At 42.3% G+C, this 18778-nt stretch overlaps 1 protein-coding gene across 4 annotated transcripts in view; it reads right to left on the reverse strand.

Moving 5' to 3' along the window:
- c32h15orf39 (chromosome 32 C15orf39 homolog) overlaps positions 1 to 18778 on the reverse strand; it is a 74372-nt gene that overhangs the window by 16842 nt on the left and 38752 nt on the right. Inside the window, exon 1 of one of the 4 annotated variants that reach the window (XM_080216256.1) lies at positions 13037 to 13130. The exons of 2 other annotated variants lie outside the window; for them this stretch is intronic. The gene's annotated coding sequence lies outside the window, so the exon portion shown is untranslated. Of the gene's footprint in view, positions 1 to 1979; positions 2087 to 13036; positions 13131 to 18778 lie in introns of those variants that run through there. One more of the 4 variants, XM_080216257.1, reaches the window with a different exon arrangement.

Genomic DNA, 18778 nt, shown 5'->3' on the forward strand with positions numbered 1-18778 from the left:
TCAAACAAATCTGTATACATTCCACATAATTTCATTGGAGTCAATTCCAATGTTACAATCAGGAACTTTGAACACAAAATTACATTCATGCCAATAGGACATTTTGTTTTAAAGAATGCCACATTTCAAAATCATAGCTGATCCCCGATGTCATTTTTGTAGCTTGCACTAGCGCTTGTGGAAAAGAGACGCAGCTGTGGGACACTGCATCTCAAAACTGGACTTAACAGCAAACTCAAACTCGTAATAAAAGTAGAACACAAATTTCCATCATGTTATATTAATTTATTACAACTATGCAGTTCAGGGTTTTTTCCTGCCTAGTTGATGCCCTGTAACTACAATACAGAAAAAAATTTAAGTTTCATTCTCACTCATCCAACAACCTGCTCTGAAAACTCTGCTAGCATTTGACAGCTGTGATGCATTTTACAGCTGAGTCCAACAGTCTAATTAAATAAAGTCAATCTGCGCTCTCTCAAAATGTTAAGAGACCCTTAATTCCAGTATACACAACTTCACTAAAAGATGATCAGCTGTTCTTAAGGCCAGACCTAAGTACCAAGTTTCATCAACATCTGTTGATTAGGGCTTGAGATATATTGTAAACAGTGTGGAAACATTAACAGCTTTACCTCTGTGCATGGAAATAATTAGCATTGCACAGACATATCTAATGAACGGACATTCCAATTAAAAAAACAAAGGAATTGAGTCTGAAATTGAACAAACTGCTCCGGTGTATTTACAGAATATGCCAAAGGCTCGTCTGGAGGCAAGTTGAACCCTTCTCTCTGAACTTGGCTCTGAATTCATATTCACTTATTCCAATTAGATATTTAATACGGTTCATTGTTAAATAGTGTGAGCACTTCACATCTGCTCAGTCAAGGTTGGATTGAGAACATTGGGATTGTAACACAAAATACAATGGTGTTGTTACACAAAATATCAAAAGTTTCAAGTTGCATTATGACCAAGTCTTAAAAATTATAAAATTCAAAAACGTTTCATTATGATCACTAAAAGCCATCTAAGTTTGGTGATGATTCCTGCTTTCAAGATAACGAGGTTGCCTAAAAACCCGTGATCTTTGTTTTGCTAATATCTCAACTGAATGACTAAGAGACAACCTTGAGGAAACATTCAGCTATTCCACGTGAATGCATATTTTTAAAGCAAGTGTTTATATTTGTATATTTTGTAGTCAGTGTAGGTTTCTAAATGCACGTGAGACAGTAATGCAAAAGTATTGTAATGTTAATAAAAAGGCAAAGCAGGATAAATAAACTGAATTTATAGTTTTAAATTTCAAAACAACCTGTTGTTTTATTCCATGCCAGTTATACATTTTAAGCAATGCAGTTTTTCCAAACCTCCACTAAGTGGCAGACAAACGTCAAGATTTCTTTTTACTCAGCCTTGTTATAATGTCCTTTCCCAGTAGAAGATTGATCAGAAAAGCACCTTCACCAAACACACATTGCTGTTGGTTTGCTAGCTTTAAAACAATACTATTAAGAGAAAAAAATATAGAATTTTATAGAGCTTCCTCTAACATAAATGAATTTTTTTATTGAATTTTGGCCAATTTGAAGATGACTCATTAGAGTTAGCAATTTTTAGTGCAGACTCTTAAATATTAGTGTTTAATCACAACACAAGAATATGCACATTTAATATATTATCCCCCCTTTAATACTGTATCTTCCATTACAACTCAGCATTCTCAGCCAAGTTTCTAAATGAACTATATTCCTCATGTAGAAATATACTCCAGGAGCTCAAGACCACATTGAACACACAAGGTACTTTGATCTTAATATTGAAATTACAAGTTACTTCACAAGTCGCTTGTTTTTTCCTATTAAATGACAACGATTGCGAAACACATTGTGTCAGAAACTTTAGATGATTAACATCCTAAAGCATTTTATAAAACGGGTATTCACAGGAGCACAAATAATATAAAAACATACCATTATGGGTCTTTACTAATGCAATCCATTGTAATTCCACGAATAAAATAGACATGTACAAACAAAAACCGGGTCACCAGCAACTCAATCTTTCTCCTGTGCTCTAGCAGAAGCAATAACAAATGGAAAACCTTTAGGTGCTGCATGCTGCTATTTGGCAAAGGAAAGAGACTCGTGATAATCACTGTGGAATCAGCCAATAACTAGCTGCCAAGTACACTCTTTGAAGTGCAGCTAACCGGCAGAGATTGTAAATATTTATCACCCACCATTCACTATTACAACTGTAGTGATTCAATCCTGTATCAACAAGCAGGTTTAGAAATTAAGATAAGCAAATTTATACCTAGATTAAATCACAAAGGTTGCTTTGACTGTACAGTAATGGAGGAACCAGCGCAATTTTTTTTATGGTTTCGTGTATTTTGAGCTGAACTCATAGCTTCCTCTACCAGTCTAAAAGTGAAACTACACTTCACTTTCTAGAATGACCAGCTAGACAGCCATGAACTCTCACATTTTAAGGAAACTTCGGCAAATAGAATGCTTTTAAATTTACACACAGAAGCAAATAGATTGCTTTTTCATACACACAGTCAAATAGATTGTTTTTTAATTTATACACACACGGGCAAATAGAATGCTTTTTAGTTTACGCACAAAGGCAAATAGAATGCTTTTCACACACGGGCAAATAGAATGCCTTTTAATTTACACACACCAACTCTCTAATATTTAATTTTAAGGTTCTATAAAACAAAAACATTAATAATTCAAAGAAAATGAAATGTTAAATGTCAAAATGCAATTTTTTGTTGATACCACTCAAAACAAGCCGTTTTCATAGAGATAGAAAATAAGTCGGCACATACACTGTTGAGTTCATGCAATGTTTTTAATTTGGATTGAAACCCAAGAGTGAATGCCAAGGTACCCCAATCTGGCACACTAACATTTGTTCTAAATCCTTGATTTAGTTCCAAACTGATGCAAGCACTGATAGAGGGAGAAAATTTTTATAAGCATTAGCAGAGTAGAATTAGGCCATGTTAGCTTAGGCACGGGGCAGGGATTAAAGTTCAATTTAGTAAAGAAAAGATTGATTTAATAAAGAAAAGAGACGTAGTTAACAGAAGAGACTGAAGGGACACAGATAACATAATATGCTTAGTTTAAGGAACCGCAAGGTAACAAATTCATTGGACAATAAGTTACAGCACCACAGCAGATAATGGTCGTTCTTGGTCTATCATAAGGAGATGAATCAGCCAACAATGTTGCATGGAATCATTGTAACGCAAACTATATAAACGTGAACGGAAAAGTCTACCGGGTGAAGAATTTTGGAGACTGCCTCCTAGGTCTCTTCCACACTGCCGTGGTACAAACATGAAACAAAAACTGCCTTGAAGTTACGCACCCAGGCTGCAAGTTCATTTGTCTCTTCCAGAGAAATCCTCCAAAAGTTCCCAGCTACATGCGTTTCCTGAATTCTGAGACACCCCTTGGTGCCCAAACAGCATCCACAGCATAATACAACTGAGCTAAATCCAGCAAATTACCACACGTAGGTTACATGGCCACGTCTTCAGTTTCAGCGAAGGCGAAACCTGCTCCTTCTTTTCAGGAGACAGTTTCTGCAGCTGAGTGTGACTGTGATGCTAACGGTGACTGTGTCCCTTTCCCCATGATGTGGGTATGCCGGCGTTGGACTGGCGTAAACACAGTAAAAAGTCTGACAACACCAGGTTTTAGTCCAACCTATTTATTTGATAATAAAGCTTGCGAGTATATTATCAAATAAATAGGTTGGACTAAAACCTGGTGTTGTCAGACTTTTTACTCCCTTTCCCCAATCATTGCGCTATGGATACATCATTATTTCCCAAAGATGGTTAGGTTGATTGACAATGCTAAACTGTCAGGGGATTGTCGTTGGTGCAGACTCGATGGGCCAAATACTCTTCCTGAACCGTGGGGATTCTACAGTTCACTTTGATGTTACCCATCCTGTGGATTCAACTTTTAGCATGTGAGTTAATTTCCTTATCTCTTCATTTTGAATTGACTGTTTTATTCCATTGTTTTCCTCTAGTCTATGCTAATTAGCATCTTAAAATTTCTTCAGCTGGCTGCCCTTATCAATTCCATATTATTTTATCCCAATTTCATTTATTAATCTTTAATTTTCCCCAATTCTTAACAATTGAATCTTATATAAAAAGAATTTTTTAATAATTTGTTTTTGTCAGACAGAGGCTACATTCCTATGACATCTGTTCCATTTCTGAGATGATGTTTTTGCAAGATTGCAAAATGAAGAAGAATATCTGGTTCTACCTTGTACCAGTTTCAAGCAAATTCCTTTCTCAAACTTAAAACATCTGAGTCTCCAGGTCACTGCAACAAACTGCACATGCTTTATTTCACAAGATATTAATGTTATTACTATTTGTAATATGCTTATTGCTAAAAGCCATGTTATCAGGATTATTTAAAATAGACAAACCCACATATCATGCTCTTGTCTTAGTGTGTACCATCCATCTTATGTTCAAAGTGCTAAAAAACATTCCAATGCCATAGATCAATTCTTCACATCATTAGGTAATAGACATATGTTTTATGTCAGTACTCTGTAGAAATATCTGGACAGATTTTTCAGAAGTGACAATTTATTTGTATTAATTGACTCTTTATTCCCAAAATGTTATGTCCAATCACAATCTGAACTCCACTCAATTATCCATTTCTAACTGTAATGATATTCCTTCAGTTATAAACCCTAACACAAACTATTTCACTACATTACTTTAGACTTCTTAAAGCTTTTACTCTGAATACACAATAGAACATATATCCAAATCCTATAACGTGTCAGCAATGTAGCAATAAGTGCACATAAATAATGGCTTTTTCCAAACAAATGACAATCTTACAGGATTAAGAAAAAACCTTAAAAGCTGTTAGCCTCACCACTGCGCACATTTTTATTTTTGGACAAAGTCAGTATGCAATAAATAGCCTCTCACTGTATGTGTAAACATTGTGGCCTGGCAGTTTAGAACTTGATGCCTAGAATTAGATTGATTACCAGATGGGTAAGGTATCAGAAGACCACTAGCTTCCACAAACCTTTTTGTCAGCATAGAACAGCACCTTCTGGAAGGGACAAGATAAACAAGAGAAATTATGTCAGGCAGATTATAGCTAAGGCAACCATTATGCCTGAACGGATTTCCTCTTCAATTTTTAATCAACTGTCTCTTCAGTCTTAGACAATTAGGGTTGAGAATAACTTGCTTCCACTCTGGTTCTGAGTGGATGGATAAGTCCAATGCATGATCTGGAGACTCTACAACATGCATAAAAGTTGGTGCTTGATTGAAGGGGAGGTTTGTGCTCGCTCAAACATCTTGATGCAGAATTGATGAATTTGGTGCCTTCTCAGATGAACCTTATCAATTTTGGTCCATCACAAGCCAGAGGCCTCCACAGATCAGGAGGGATGTTAGACCTTTTCAAGGATGCTTTGAAGACAAAAATCATTTCCATCATCCTCATGGGGAGTCTCCTGCTGTTACTGATTTTCAGGTAGGAACATAGGAGCAGAATTCCACTATTCAAGACTACCATGGCTGGTCTGGTTGTGATCTCAGTTCCACCTTTCAGCCCCCCCACCCCCCAGAACCTTAAACTGTCTTGTCTAACAAAAATCATTCTTGAATAAAGGCATAATACAGCTTTCACTTTCTAGGGAATAGAATTTCATATTAATGATTCTTTCTGAGAAAGTTTCTTCTTCACTTTGGTCTTAAAATGGAGATCTCTTATTTTAATGCTGCCCACCTGCCCTCCTTAATGCTGGTTATTTTCCAGACGTCGCTGGATTCCGGGGAAGTGCCGGATGATTGGAAAACGGCTAATGTTACGCCATTGTTTAAGAAGGGTGCCAGGCAAAAGGCGGGGAATTATAGGCCGGTTAGTTTAACGTCTGTGGTAGGTAAAATGTTAGAATCTGTCATTAAGGAGGAAATTGCGAGGCATCTTGAAGGGAATTGCTTGATAGAGCAGACGCAGCACGGTTTCATTAAAGGGAAGTCCTGTCTGACAAATTTACTGGAGTTCTATGAGGATGTGTCTAGGGCGGTGGATAGAGGAGAGCCGGTGGATGTGGTCTTTCTAGATTTTCAGAAGGCGTTTGACAAAGTACCTCACAAGAGGTTATTGCAGAAGGTCGAGGGACATGGAGTTGGGGGTAGGGTGTTAGCGTGGATAGAGGATTGGTTGTCAAATAGGAGGCAGAGAGTGGGGGTCAACGGGTGCTATTCGGATTGGCGGATGGTGACTAGTGGAGTGCCCCAGGGGTCGGTGCTGGGGCCTCAGCTTTTTACCATTTATATAGATGATCTGGAGGAGGGAACCGAGTGTAGGGTGTCGAAATTTGCTGATGACACCAAGATTGGGGGAACGGCAAATTGTGCGGAGGGTGTGGAGAGTCTGCAGAAGGATCTAGATAGGCTGGGCGAATGGGCCAGGAAATGGCAAATGGAATTTAATGTTGGCAAGTGTGAGGTGGTCCACTTTGGTAGGAAGAACGGTAGGAAGGACTATTACTTACGGGGCGAAAAACTGCAGCAGGCGACGGTGCAGAGGGACCTCGGGGTCCTTGTGCATGAGTCGCAAAAACCCAGCTTGCAGGTGCAGCAGGTGGTCAGGAAGGCAAATGGGATGCTGGCCTTCATAGCGAGGGGGATTGAATATAAAAGTAGGGAGGTCTTGCTGCAGCTGTATAGGGCATTGGTGAGGCCGCAGCTGGAGTACTGTGTGCAGTTTTGGGCGCCGCACCTGCGCAAAGATATTTTGGCCTTGGAGGGAGTGCAGAAGAGGTTTACTCGGCTGATACCGGAGTTGAGGAGGTTGAGCTATGAGGAGAGGCTGAATAAACTGGGCTTGTACTCGTTAGAGTTTAGAAGAACGAGGGGAGATCTCATTGAGATGTATAAGATGATGAATGGGATGGATAGGATAGAGGTGGAGAGACTCTTCCCGCTCAAAAGAGACAGTAGGACTAGGGGGCACAGCCTCAAGATAAAAGGGGGGCGGTTTAGAACGGAGTTGAGGAGGAACTTCTTCACTCAAAGGGTGGTGAATCTCTGGAATTCTCTGCCTGTTGAAGTGGTGGAGGCTGCCTCGCTAAATATTTTTAAGACACGGGTTGATGGGTTTTTGATAACAGAGGGGATTAAGGGTTATGGGGAGAGGGCGGGAAAGTGGAACTGAGCAGCAACAGATCAGCCATGATCTTATTGAATGGCGGGGCAGGCTCGAAGGGCTAGATGGCCTACTCCTGCTCCTATTTCTTATGTTCTTATGTTCTCCCCCACCCGCTGATTTTAGTCTCCCTCACCAAGATGAAACATCCCCCAGACATCCACCGTATCAAGATCCATCAGTTTCAACAAGATCACTTCTTATTTTTCTAAACTCCAATGGATATAGGTGAACCTGTTCAACCTTTCTACACAAGACAATCCCTTCTTCCCAGGACTGAGTCCATGAGCCTTCTCTGTTCTGTTCCTAAAGCTATTATATCTTTTTATAAATAGGGAGACCAAAAGCATTCCGGTTGTGGTCTCTATTTTTATGTTCCAATCCTCCTGCAATAAAATGCCAATATTCTTAAACTTTCCCAATCACTCACTGTACCTGCATACTAACTTTATATGATTCATACGCCAAGGACACCTGGATCCCTCTATCACTGAGTTTTGCAATCTTTCTCCATTTCAATAGCAGGCTGCTTTTCCATTCTGCCTGCCAAAGTGAACAAGTTCACATTTTCTTACCTTATATTCCTTCTGCAAATGGTTTGCCTATTCACTTAATCTGTCTATATCCCTTTGTGATCTTTGGAAATCCAAGTACACAACATCTACCACTTCCCCTTTTATTTACCATGAACGTTTTTTTAAAAAACTCAGATTAGATAAACATAATTTCCCCTTCATAAAACTTCAGATGTTCTTGGAATCTTGTGCAAGGTGTACAATTACATGTCCTGCCCAAAGGAATTGGTTGGATGATTGATGCTTTGATGCTGAGAATGTTGGCTTGAAAGAAGACACTTCTGTTGAGACTCTCTTTTTTGGCCACGATAGACATTAGTGGGAATATTAATTGTTGGCCTGGGATTCAAGGCCACAATTCCAAATCCCATTACAGTTGTAATTTCTCATGAAAGGGCCATAAAGGGATTTGCATCAGGGATCTCAGAATGAGATCCGGCAAAGACATCATCAGCTTTTAGATTTTATTCCAGTCTGAAAGGATGGTGGATCAGGTACAATAATAACGTTCAAGTTTTGACCCAGTTCTATTTGAAAGAGAAAAATGTATGGATCTGTGAAGAATGATAGTGAGGGTAACAGAGAGCTCTTCCAATGTGCTAATACAGGTACTAGGATTTGAATGGTCACGTTCCATGCTGTCATTCTATTTTCCTCCGGCTGGCCTCATCCACCACCTCCATAAAAATGTAATCAAAACTCGACTATCTATATTGTAACTTGTACTGGGAACATCTGCTCTTCACCATTCTGAAAATGCTGCGTTTCTTCAACCCAACTTTTGCCCCACAATTAGGGGTCATGCCTTCAGCTGCTTAGGCCCCAAACTTCAAGGTTTTCATTCCTAAAACTCTCCATATTTTTCATCTCCCTTATGCAGTTTCGTGATAGCTGCATTTTGTACCAATTTGATAGTCAACTTCCCTAACATCTGCCAATCTTTGCCCAATTGATCTCCAATAAATAGAGCATTGTGGTCCTCAACTTCAATTTTCCACCACTGTTCTGCTGTTAGTCACAAAGGCCTTGAATGCTGGAATAGCTTCTTTTTCTTCCTCTCTCCCATCCTTTAAGACATCATCTTAAACTTACGTTTGGCCAAGCTTTTGGTTACCTGCCCTAGTATCACACTGCTGCCTCACAGTGCCAGGGCTCAATTCCAGCCTTGGGTGTTTGTCTGTGTGGAGTTTGCACATTCTCCTTGAGTCTGCCTAGGTTTCCTCTGGGTGTTCTGGCTTCCTCCCACAGTCTAAAGATGTGCAGGTTAGGTGGATTAGCCATGCTAAATTGCCCTAGTATCCCAAGGTGTGTAAGTCAGGGGGTTTAGTGGGGTAAATGCATGGGATATTGAGATAGGGCAAGGTATGGGTCTGAGTAAGGGACTCTAAGAAATCTTACACCAGATTCAAGTCCGACAGGTTTATTTGATAGCAAAAGCCACTAGCTTTCGGAGCACAGCTCCTTTGTCATGTGAGTGGGAGTTCTATTCACAAACAGGGGATATAAAGACACAAACTTGATTTACAAAATAAATGGTGGGAATGCAAGTCTTTACAGGTAATCAAGTCTTAAAGGTTACAGACAATGTGAGCGGAGAGAGGGTTAAGCACAGGTTAAAGAAATGCATATTGTCTCCAGCCAAGACAGTGAGATTTTGCAAACCGAGGCAAATTGTGGGGGTTACAGATACTGTGACATGAACCCAAGATCCCGGTTGAGGCCATCCTCATGTGTGCAGAACTTGGCTATCAGCCTCTGCTCAGCCTCTCTGCGTTGTCATGTGTCATGAAGGCCATCTTGGAGAACGTCTACCCAAAGATCAGAGGCCGAATGCCCGTGACCACTGAGGATGCAGACCAGCTGCAAAACTCTGCCAAGCAGACAAGACAAAGGAACTACACCATCTACACTTGCGCTAAGGATCTCTTGTCAGAGAGTTGGTGCAGAATTGATTCTAACATGGTGCAGTGTCAGATTTTAATTGATAAAGTTCCTGCAGCACCTTAGGAAAGAGAAATGTGACCACGTTAATGGCACAGTGTAAATGTGCCACATAAATACAAGTTGCTATTGAACTCCTTTGCCACTGTTGGTAAACAATTATCTTGAAATCCCAAACAGAAAAATACAGCTTTACACTTAACATTCAACTGCATTGGTTTTGGGTAGCAAATAATTAAAGTGATTTCCAAAGCTCCTGCTGCTACCGAGTCTTGAAGGTAGACAGAAGTCTTGTGAGAACATTGCATCTGTGCAGACCACAAAGAAAATGGTACAAGATGAATGGCACCCTCTGTGGTGTTTTGACACCTACAGTACTTGTTTGAACAGATAGCCAGATAAGCCTGCTGGGCCTCATGTCTCTTCATACTGCTGTTACTTATCATTGTTTTGTCCGAACCAGAGTTTTGTTGTACAAAGCTTCCAGCAAAATTGTCCTTTTTTTCCAGCAATCTCTTCTTTCACTTTCCTGCTGTTATCATTCTTTTTGCTCTGACTGGAATGTTGCAGACGGAACAGTGTCCATTAGAGGGTGCCACGTGCTCAAACCATCAGACAGATACAAATCAGACAAAACCAATGAAAGGAGATCCATCCTGCAGAAACTCCGAGGTCTGTGACAGAAAGTTAATTTACTCGGTCCACCCTCCGCAGGATTTTAAACACCTCTATCAAATCTCCACTTAGCCTCTTCTCTCAAGAAGAGTACCGATTGCTCCAGTCTATCCTCATAACTGAAGTTTCTCAACATTGGAACCATTCTTGTAAACTTCTGCACTCTCTCCAATGGATTCACATCCTCCCGATAGTGTGGTGACCAGAACTGTACACAGTCAACTGTGTGTCTTGTATAACTTCACTCCTTGCGCTCGATGCCCCTAGCCATAAAGCCCATATACGCTTTATTAACTGCTCTCTCCACAGATCTGTGCGTGCTCAGGGCCCTCTGCTCCTGCAATCCATTAAGAATTTTACTCATTTCGTACTCTCCATGTTCTTCCTACCAAAACGCATGCTCAGTTCTCCACATTGAACCTTATCTGCCACCTCCAACTTGTCTGTCGTTTTTAAGTTCCACATGTACCCCTCACAATGATTCCTGACCTGCTGAACATTTCCTGTTTTTATTCACCACGCTTCTCACTCCCTCTATATCGGCACCTACACTTTACCAATTGGACAGTGACATTATAAATAAGACCTGGGTAAATTTGAGTTGCTCTGGGAAACCCTTGGTGACTCAATAAAAGCTATTGCAGACACTCAATCTCTCCAGCAATTGGTAGAAAATACACAAAAACTGTACTCTTAGGGATACACACCACTTAGGTGTTTATTTTTTACCTGTATTAGACTTGCTAAGTAAAACATAACTGCAAAATATACCCTGAGCTGCACCAAACTTTTGATACCAAGAAAACACAAGAGGTTTGTTTGCACAAGAGCAACATGAGTCAAATTTCCTTCCTTTCCTGTGGTTTAAACACTTTGCTCTCGAAAAAAACAAAATAAAATTATTTCATTGGTAGAGAGACCTGCAACTCCACCATGCAACACATCAAGTCTTAAAGTAACTTTGTAAATTAGAAGATAAAAGCAACTCTGATGAAGAGTCATCCAGACTCAAAAAACATTGGCACTATACTGTCTCAGTAAGAAGTCTCACAACACCAGGTTAAAGTCCAACCAATTTATTTGATAGTAAACTCACAAGCTTTCGGGGTTTGCCCCGTCAGGTGAATCTGACAAAGGGGCGAACCCCGAAAGCTTGAGAGTTTACTATCAAATAAATTGGCTGGACTTTAACCTGGTGTTGAGAGACTTCTTACTGTGTTTACCCCAGTCCAACGACAGCATCTCCACATCTACGCTCTCTCCACAGATGCTGACAGACCTGCTGAGATTTTCCAGTATTTTCTGCTTTTGCCAATCAGAATTTCATTTTTAAAGTTTACTGAGTGTCACAAGTAGGCTTCCATTAACTCTGCATTGACATTACTATGAAAATCCCCTAGTCACCACACTTCAGCACCTGTTTGGGTACACTGAGGGAGAATTTAACATGGCCAATGCATCCAACCAGCACGTCTTTCAGACTGTGGGGGGAAACTGGAGGAGACCCACAGGCATGGGGAAAACCTACAGATTTTGCACAGTGACCCAAGCCAGGAATCGAACCCAAGTCCCTGTGAGGCAGCAGTGCTAACCACTGTGCCACCATTTATTTGCCTTATCGCTATAGAATTCTGCAAACTTCATTAGGCCAAAACAGACAATAAAATGGACCACGCTGCTATCTACAAATGGCATGTTAGCTAAAAATCACTGGAAGAACACGATCTTAAAATGAAGAGTAAAACAGCTATAGAGGAGAACTTACACAAAAAAAGGAATCAAATACAAAATGAAGCAAAACATTTTTAAATATTGAGGAAACGTTTATGCAGAATTGCACTAGGTCATTTGGCAACAAGTCTGACCTGTGTGAAATCTATTAAATATGAGATACACATCACCGGAATGGTACACGTGCCACCAACCAAGCACTGAACCTCAAACTCTTCCCACACAGTATAGCCATTCAACCACTGCCCAATCTCCCACTCCACCCTCAGATGTGGCAACATTCCTCAGCCGCCCCCCCCGCAACAGTATTGCCCTCCCCCTGTATTCCCCCCTCATATTTCCTCCCTCAACCCCCCCTCGTATTTCCTCCCTCAACCCCCCCTCGTATTTCCTCCCTCAACCCCCCCTCGTATTTCCTCCCTCAACCCCCCCTCGTATTTCCACCCTCAACCCCCCCTCGTATTTCCTCCCTCAACCCCCCCTCGTATTTCCTCCCTCAACCCCCCCTCGTATTTCCTCCCTCAACCCCCCCTCGTATTTCCTCCCTCAACCCCCCCTCGTATTTCCTCCCTCAACCCCCCCTCGTATTTCCTCCCTCAAACCCCCCCTCGTATTTCCTCCCTCAACCCCCCCTCGTATTTCCTCCCTCAACCCCCCCTCGTATTTCCTCCCTCAACCCCCCCTCGTATTTCCTCCCTCAACCCCCCCTCGTATTTCCTCCCTCAACCCCCCCTCGTATTTCCTCCCTCCCCCTCCTCTCCTACCTCATCCCCGTCCGTGCAATGTTTCTACCCCCATTCCCCCCCTCATATTTCCCCACTCATATTTCCGCCCCCTCATATTTCCTCATCCCTTACTCACCCTGTTCGAGCTGCTGTGGAAGCACGGATTCCATGCGGGTTAAAGGCTAGACATATTGTTTTCCTCCCCGAGCTGGCAGCGATTCACTCTGTTTTCTATTTCTCCCGCTCTCTCTCCCTCTGCTTCGCGACACCGCCTACGCGCGAGGCGGGGCGATCGGCATAGTCACGTGTACCTGTGACGTCATCAAGGGACGGCCGTTGCCCATTTGGAAAAGAGCGGGAAGGGGAAAGGGGGCGGGGCTGCGAGGCCATTCCTGTGCAGGGGGCGAGGGAGGGGGCGGGGGGGAAGGGAGAAAAGGGCGTTGCACGAGGAGAGGAGGGGGCGGGTTTACGGGAGAGGGGGCGGAGTCCTGTGGGTTGTGGGCGGGGCTTCAGGAGGACGTGGACCCAGGCTGACTCAGTATGTCGGGTGCGTGAGGGCGGGTTTGGGATGAGAGGGCATAGGCAAGTGAGCGGGGCTAGATGACGATGTGATGTGGGCGAGGGGGCGGCTCCTGGGCGGGGATAGAGGAGGGGCGGGGCTAAGGGGGATCTGACGGCCGTGCTGAGGCTAAGCGTCCGGGGGGGCGGGAAACAGGGGAAAGGGGGAGGAGCTCACTGTAAGGGCGGAGCACATGGAATGGGGTGTGGTTGGGGGGGAAAGGGCGGGGCGCAGGCTGCAGGGTGGGGCTCTGAGGAGGCGGAGCTGTCAGCTCGAGGGGCTGTCTATCACGTGAGAGGAGCTGGCTATAAAAGGCGCCAACGGTCATCTTGTCCTTTTAGTTGGTGGTCGGGAGAGGTTGTTTGAGGGAAGGCTTTTAAAGTCAGTAAAACTATGGTGTAGCTGAAGGGAAGCAAAAAGAACTATTTGCCAATATAAAATAGGAAGTAGTAGGAAAACTGTGTCCTTGACTGTAGCCCATTCAGCCCTGTGTTTAACAAACCCACCTCCTTTCGCATTCTCCCCTCTTGTTTCCTACACAGTGACCGCTGGCTATCGAGCACTTTCAGAATGTTCTGAGGATGTGTGTTTATAAAATTTAATAGCGCTGCAACAGTGCTGGAAATGCTCAGCAGGAGCTCATGTTTCAGTGTGGAGGTGACCTATTGTCAGAAAGAAGATTGAAATACAGAGAGTGTTTAAGACAAGGGGAAGAAGATTCTGCACTTGCTGGTTTCCTTCTCTATGAACGGTATGCTTTGTATAGCACGTAAGAAACAACACTTTTCACTCTCTGCTAATACATGTGACAATAATAAATCAAAATGGAAAATCTAGAGTGAGGATGGATAACTCAACACAAGATTTCATTATGCAAAAGTCACAGAATGGTAATGGGTAGGGAGGAAATTGGGGATCCCCTCAGAGATATTCGATAGGGTGGGATGCCTGAACACTGGAGGCTGGCAAATGTTGTGCCTTTGTTTAAAAAGTGCTGCAGGGAAAAGCCTGGGAACTGCAGGCCACTGAGCTTCACACCTGCGGAGAAGTTGTTGGAAAGTATTTTGAGAGACAGGATCTACAGGCATTTAGAGACGCAAGGATTGTAGTCACTATGGCTTTGTGAGTGGAAAATCATGTCTCACAGATTTGATTGACTTTTTTGAAGGGGTAACTAAGAAAGTGGGGTGAGGGCAGTGCATCTCACCCTAAGTCTACATGGACTTTAGCAAGGCCTTTGACAGACATAAGAACATAAGAAATAGGAGTAGGCCAACTAGCCCTTCGAGCCTGCCCCGCCATTCAATAAGATCATGGCTGATCTGTCGTGGCTTAGTTCCACATTCCCGCCCTCTCCCCATAACCCTTAATCCCCTCTCTCATCAAAAACCCATCAAGGTACCGCATAGTAGGTTGTTGCATAAGGTTAAATCTCACGGGTGAGATAGCTAAGTGGATACAAAATTGGCTTGATGACAGAAGACAGAGGGGCGGTTGTAAAGGATTATCTTTCAAACTGGAGGCCTGTGACCAGCAGTGTGTCTCAGGGATTGGCGCTGTTATTTGACATTTATATTATTGATTTCGATGAGCATATAGGAGGCATGGTTTGCAGATGACACCAAGATTGGTGGCATAGTGGACAGTGAAGAAGGTTTTCTTGGATTGCAACAGGATCTTGATCAATTAGGTCAGTTGGCGGCCGAATGGCAGATGGAGTTTAATTTAGATAAATGCAAGGTGATGCATTTTGGTAGATTGAACCAGGGCAGGACCTACTCATTGTAGGGCATTGGGGAGAGTTACAGAACAAAGAGATCTAGGGGTACGTGTTCATAGCTCCTGAAAAGTGGAGTCAAAGGAGGACAGAGTGGTGATGAATGCATTTTGCGTGCTTGGTTTCATCAGTCAGAACATTGAATACAGGAGTTGGGATGTTTTGTTGAAGTTGTGCAAGTCATTGGTAAGGCCACACTTGGAATCCTGTGTACAGTTCTGGTCACCCTATTATAGAAAGACTATTGTTAAACTAGAAAAAGTGCAGAAGAGATTTGCTAGGATGCTACCGGGACTTGATGGTTTGAGTTATAAGAAGAGGCTGGGTAGACTGGGACATTTTTCTCTGGCGCATAGGAGACTGACAGATGTTACAGAAGCCTATAAAATAATGAGGGGCATGGATTGACTAGATAGTCAATATATTTTCCCAAAAGTAGGGGAGTCTAAAACGAGGGGATAAGTTTAAGGTGAGAGGGGAGAGATGCAAAAGGGTTCAGAGGATGGTCAGTGTCCGGAACAAGCTGTCAGAGGTAGTTGTAGAGATGGGTACAATTTTCTTTTAAAAAGCCTTTAGACAGTTACATGGGTAAGATGGATATAGAGGGATATGGGCCAAATGCAGGCAACTGGGACTAGCTTATGGATTTAAAACAAAAGGGTGGCATGGACAAGTTGGGCCGAAGGGCCTGTTTCCATGCTGGAAACTTCTGTGATTCTGTGGGTAAGCAACCAAGATTGTGTCTAGATAAGTTGTGAATGACTATATAGAATCATAGAATCCCTACTTTGCAGGAGGGCCATTTGGCCCATAAAGTCTACACCAACAACATTCCCACCCAGGCCCAGAGCCTATAGTTACCCTGCTAATCCCCCTGACACTACGGGGTAATTTATCATGCTGGTTACTTCGTTGGGTAGATGGTTAGCATGTGTTTTAGAATAACAGTGCAGGTTTCATTCCCAATGTGGCTGGGGTAGACTTGGGATCTACCTCAGAGTGGAAGCAATGGCAAATCACCATTGACAAAAATTGCCAGGAAAAACTGGCCTGGGGAGGAATGCCAGCAGCCAATAACCCAAATAAATGAGTCAAGAGATGGAGGTTAGTCAATAGAAGTAAAAAAGGGCAAGAGAAAATAATCATGAGACTTGAGATAAATCCATCCCCTGGACCTGATGATTTCCACCCAAAATACTAAAGAAAATGTGAGGAAATTGAAGACAGAATTTCAAAATTTTCCAAAGTCCTTGAGCCAGGAGTTGTAAATGTTATTCCATTATTTCAAATGCGAGTTGGAAACGATGTAATTACAGATTAGCATCAATATGTATCATCAGAGACAAGGTGGCTGAGCTCAGACAAATGTTGCTGGTTATGTTATGCCTGACAAACTTAATTGAATTTTTCAGGAGATTACCAGCATGGTGGAAAGGGAAGTGTCCGGATGCTGTTTCCAATGCAAAAGATTAGAGGCAAAAATGAATGTGCATTTAATTGGAGGTTCTCCATTTGGTGGGATATCATAAACAGCATTCCTGAAGGACTGGTACCGCCATTAATGAATTGGCTGAAGGAAGATAGCTGTATATTCAAGTTTGCAGATGATGCAAAATTAAGAGGTACAACATGGGGAATAGGAAATTTCAAAGGAACATAGAGTGTGCAAAGTTATGGCATATGGAATTCATTTGAGTACTTTGAGTTCCAGAAAGTCAAGTCAACCTCACCTGTGCATCTTTGGACTGTGGGAGGAAACAGAGAACCCATAGGAAACCCACACAAACACTAAGAACATGCAAACTCCACACAGACAGTGACCAAAGGTTGGAATTGGACCCAGGTTCCTGGTACTGTGAGGCAGCAGTACTTGCCACTACAGTGACAACCCAACAAGTCAGTTGAGTCTAGACTGCAGGCTATAATAACAAATGTTAATGCTGTTTTATGACTGGGGGAGGGGGGGAGATCCAGCAGCACAAACTGTCATTAACGTTGAAATAGATGCTTCTATCTACATTCTGAATTGAACTGCTAATTGTCTTGTTTACTTTAATGTTGTCTATAAAAATCAATGAACCACAATGGCTATGACACCATAAGAACCATTTAGCATCGTGGTTAGCACTGCTGCCCCGCAGCACCAGGGACCCGGGTTTGATTCCCGGCTTGGGTCACTGTCAGTGCAGAGTCTGCATGTTCTCCGTGTCTGCATCGGTTCCCTCTGGTTGCCTCCTACAGGTTGAAAGATATGCTGGTTAGCTGCATTGGCCATTGTAATTTCCCCTTCAGTTTACCCAAGCAGGTGCCCGTGTGTAGCGACTAAGCATGTAACACAAATCTGACAATCAATGTTCTTTATCTCGAAAATAAATTGATCGCTTAATTAAAAATTTCAAAGTGCTGAATGTCAGTTGTGTCATGCAGAATGAATTGTAGTCATACACTGAGCATATAATGATGAGTCATCAAGTTTAGTTGGATAAGATCACATTCAAATGAATAACGTTGAAGAATAATCAAAACAAAGGACAAATTCAAATCTTAAATTAGGCAGCACTTAATATTCATGTGAACAACTTGACATGGAATGATAGATTGAAAAAACACATTAAAAGGCTCTCTGGCTATGGCAAGTGTGATGTGGAGATGCCCACGTTGGACTGGGGTAAACACAGTAAGAAGTCTCACAACACCAGGTTAAAGTCCAACAAGGTTATTTGATAGTAAACGCCACAAACTTTCAGAATGTTGTGCCTTCGTCAGATGAGTGAATTTTCTGATCAGAACTGTCCACTCACCCGACGAAGGAACAACGTTCCGAAAACTTGTGGCGTTTACTATCAAATAAACCTGTTAGACTTTAACCTGGTGTTGTGAGACTTCTTACTATGGCAAGTGTTTCAGAGTTTTCCAATTTAGCCCACTCCCCGGCAGCTCGTTCCCTACATGCATCATCCTCTCTGTGAAAAAATTGCCCGTCTAATCCCTTTAAAATCTCTCCCCCTCTCACTTTAAACCTATGCCCTCTGATTTTGGACTCCCCAACCATAGGGAAAGGACTCTGGCTATTCACCTGATTTGTGCCCTCATGATTTTATAAACCTCTATAAGATCACCCGTCATCCTCTGACGCTCCAGGAAAAAGAGTCCCAGCCTATCCAGGCTCTCTTTATAATTCAAACTTTCCAGTCCTGGTAATATTCTTGTAAATCTTTTTTGCACCCTTTCCAATTTAATAACATTCTTCCTATGGCAGGATATATAGGGTGACCAGAATTGTATGCACTACTCCAAATGAGTGTTTTTTTGAAATTGAGAGATGAGAAAATAAAATCCCACAGCCCTGCAAATTTTTCCCCAGCAATTATTTATCCAGTTTCCTTTTGTAAGTTTCTATTGAATCTGCAACCCATTAGGCAGTGCATTCCAGAGGATGCATCAATGGCTTTGTAAGTGCATTCACCAAGTAACCATGCCTCACTGGTTTAAGATACAGCCACAGGTAACTGGGTTCAATGCAGCCTCAGGTCACTGTGCAG

Source organism: Carcharhinus amblyrhynchos, chromosome 32, assembly GCF_965287045.1.
Source record: "Carcharhinus amblyrhynchos chromosome 32, sCarAmb.v2.hapA, whole genome shotgun sequence".
NCBI lineage: Eukaryota > Metazoa > Chordata > Chondrichthyes > Carcharhiniformes > Carcharhinidae > Carcharhinus > Carcharhinus amblyrhynchos.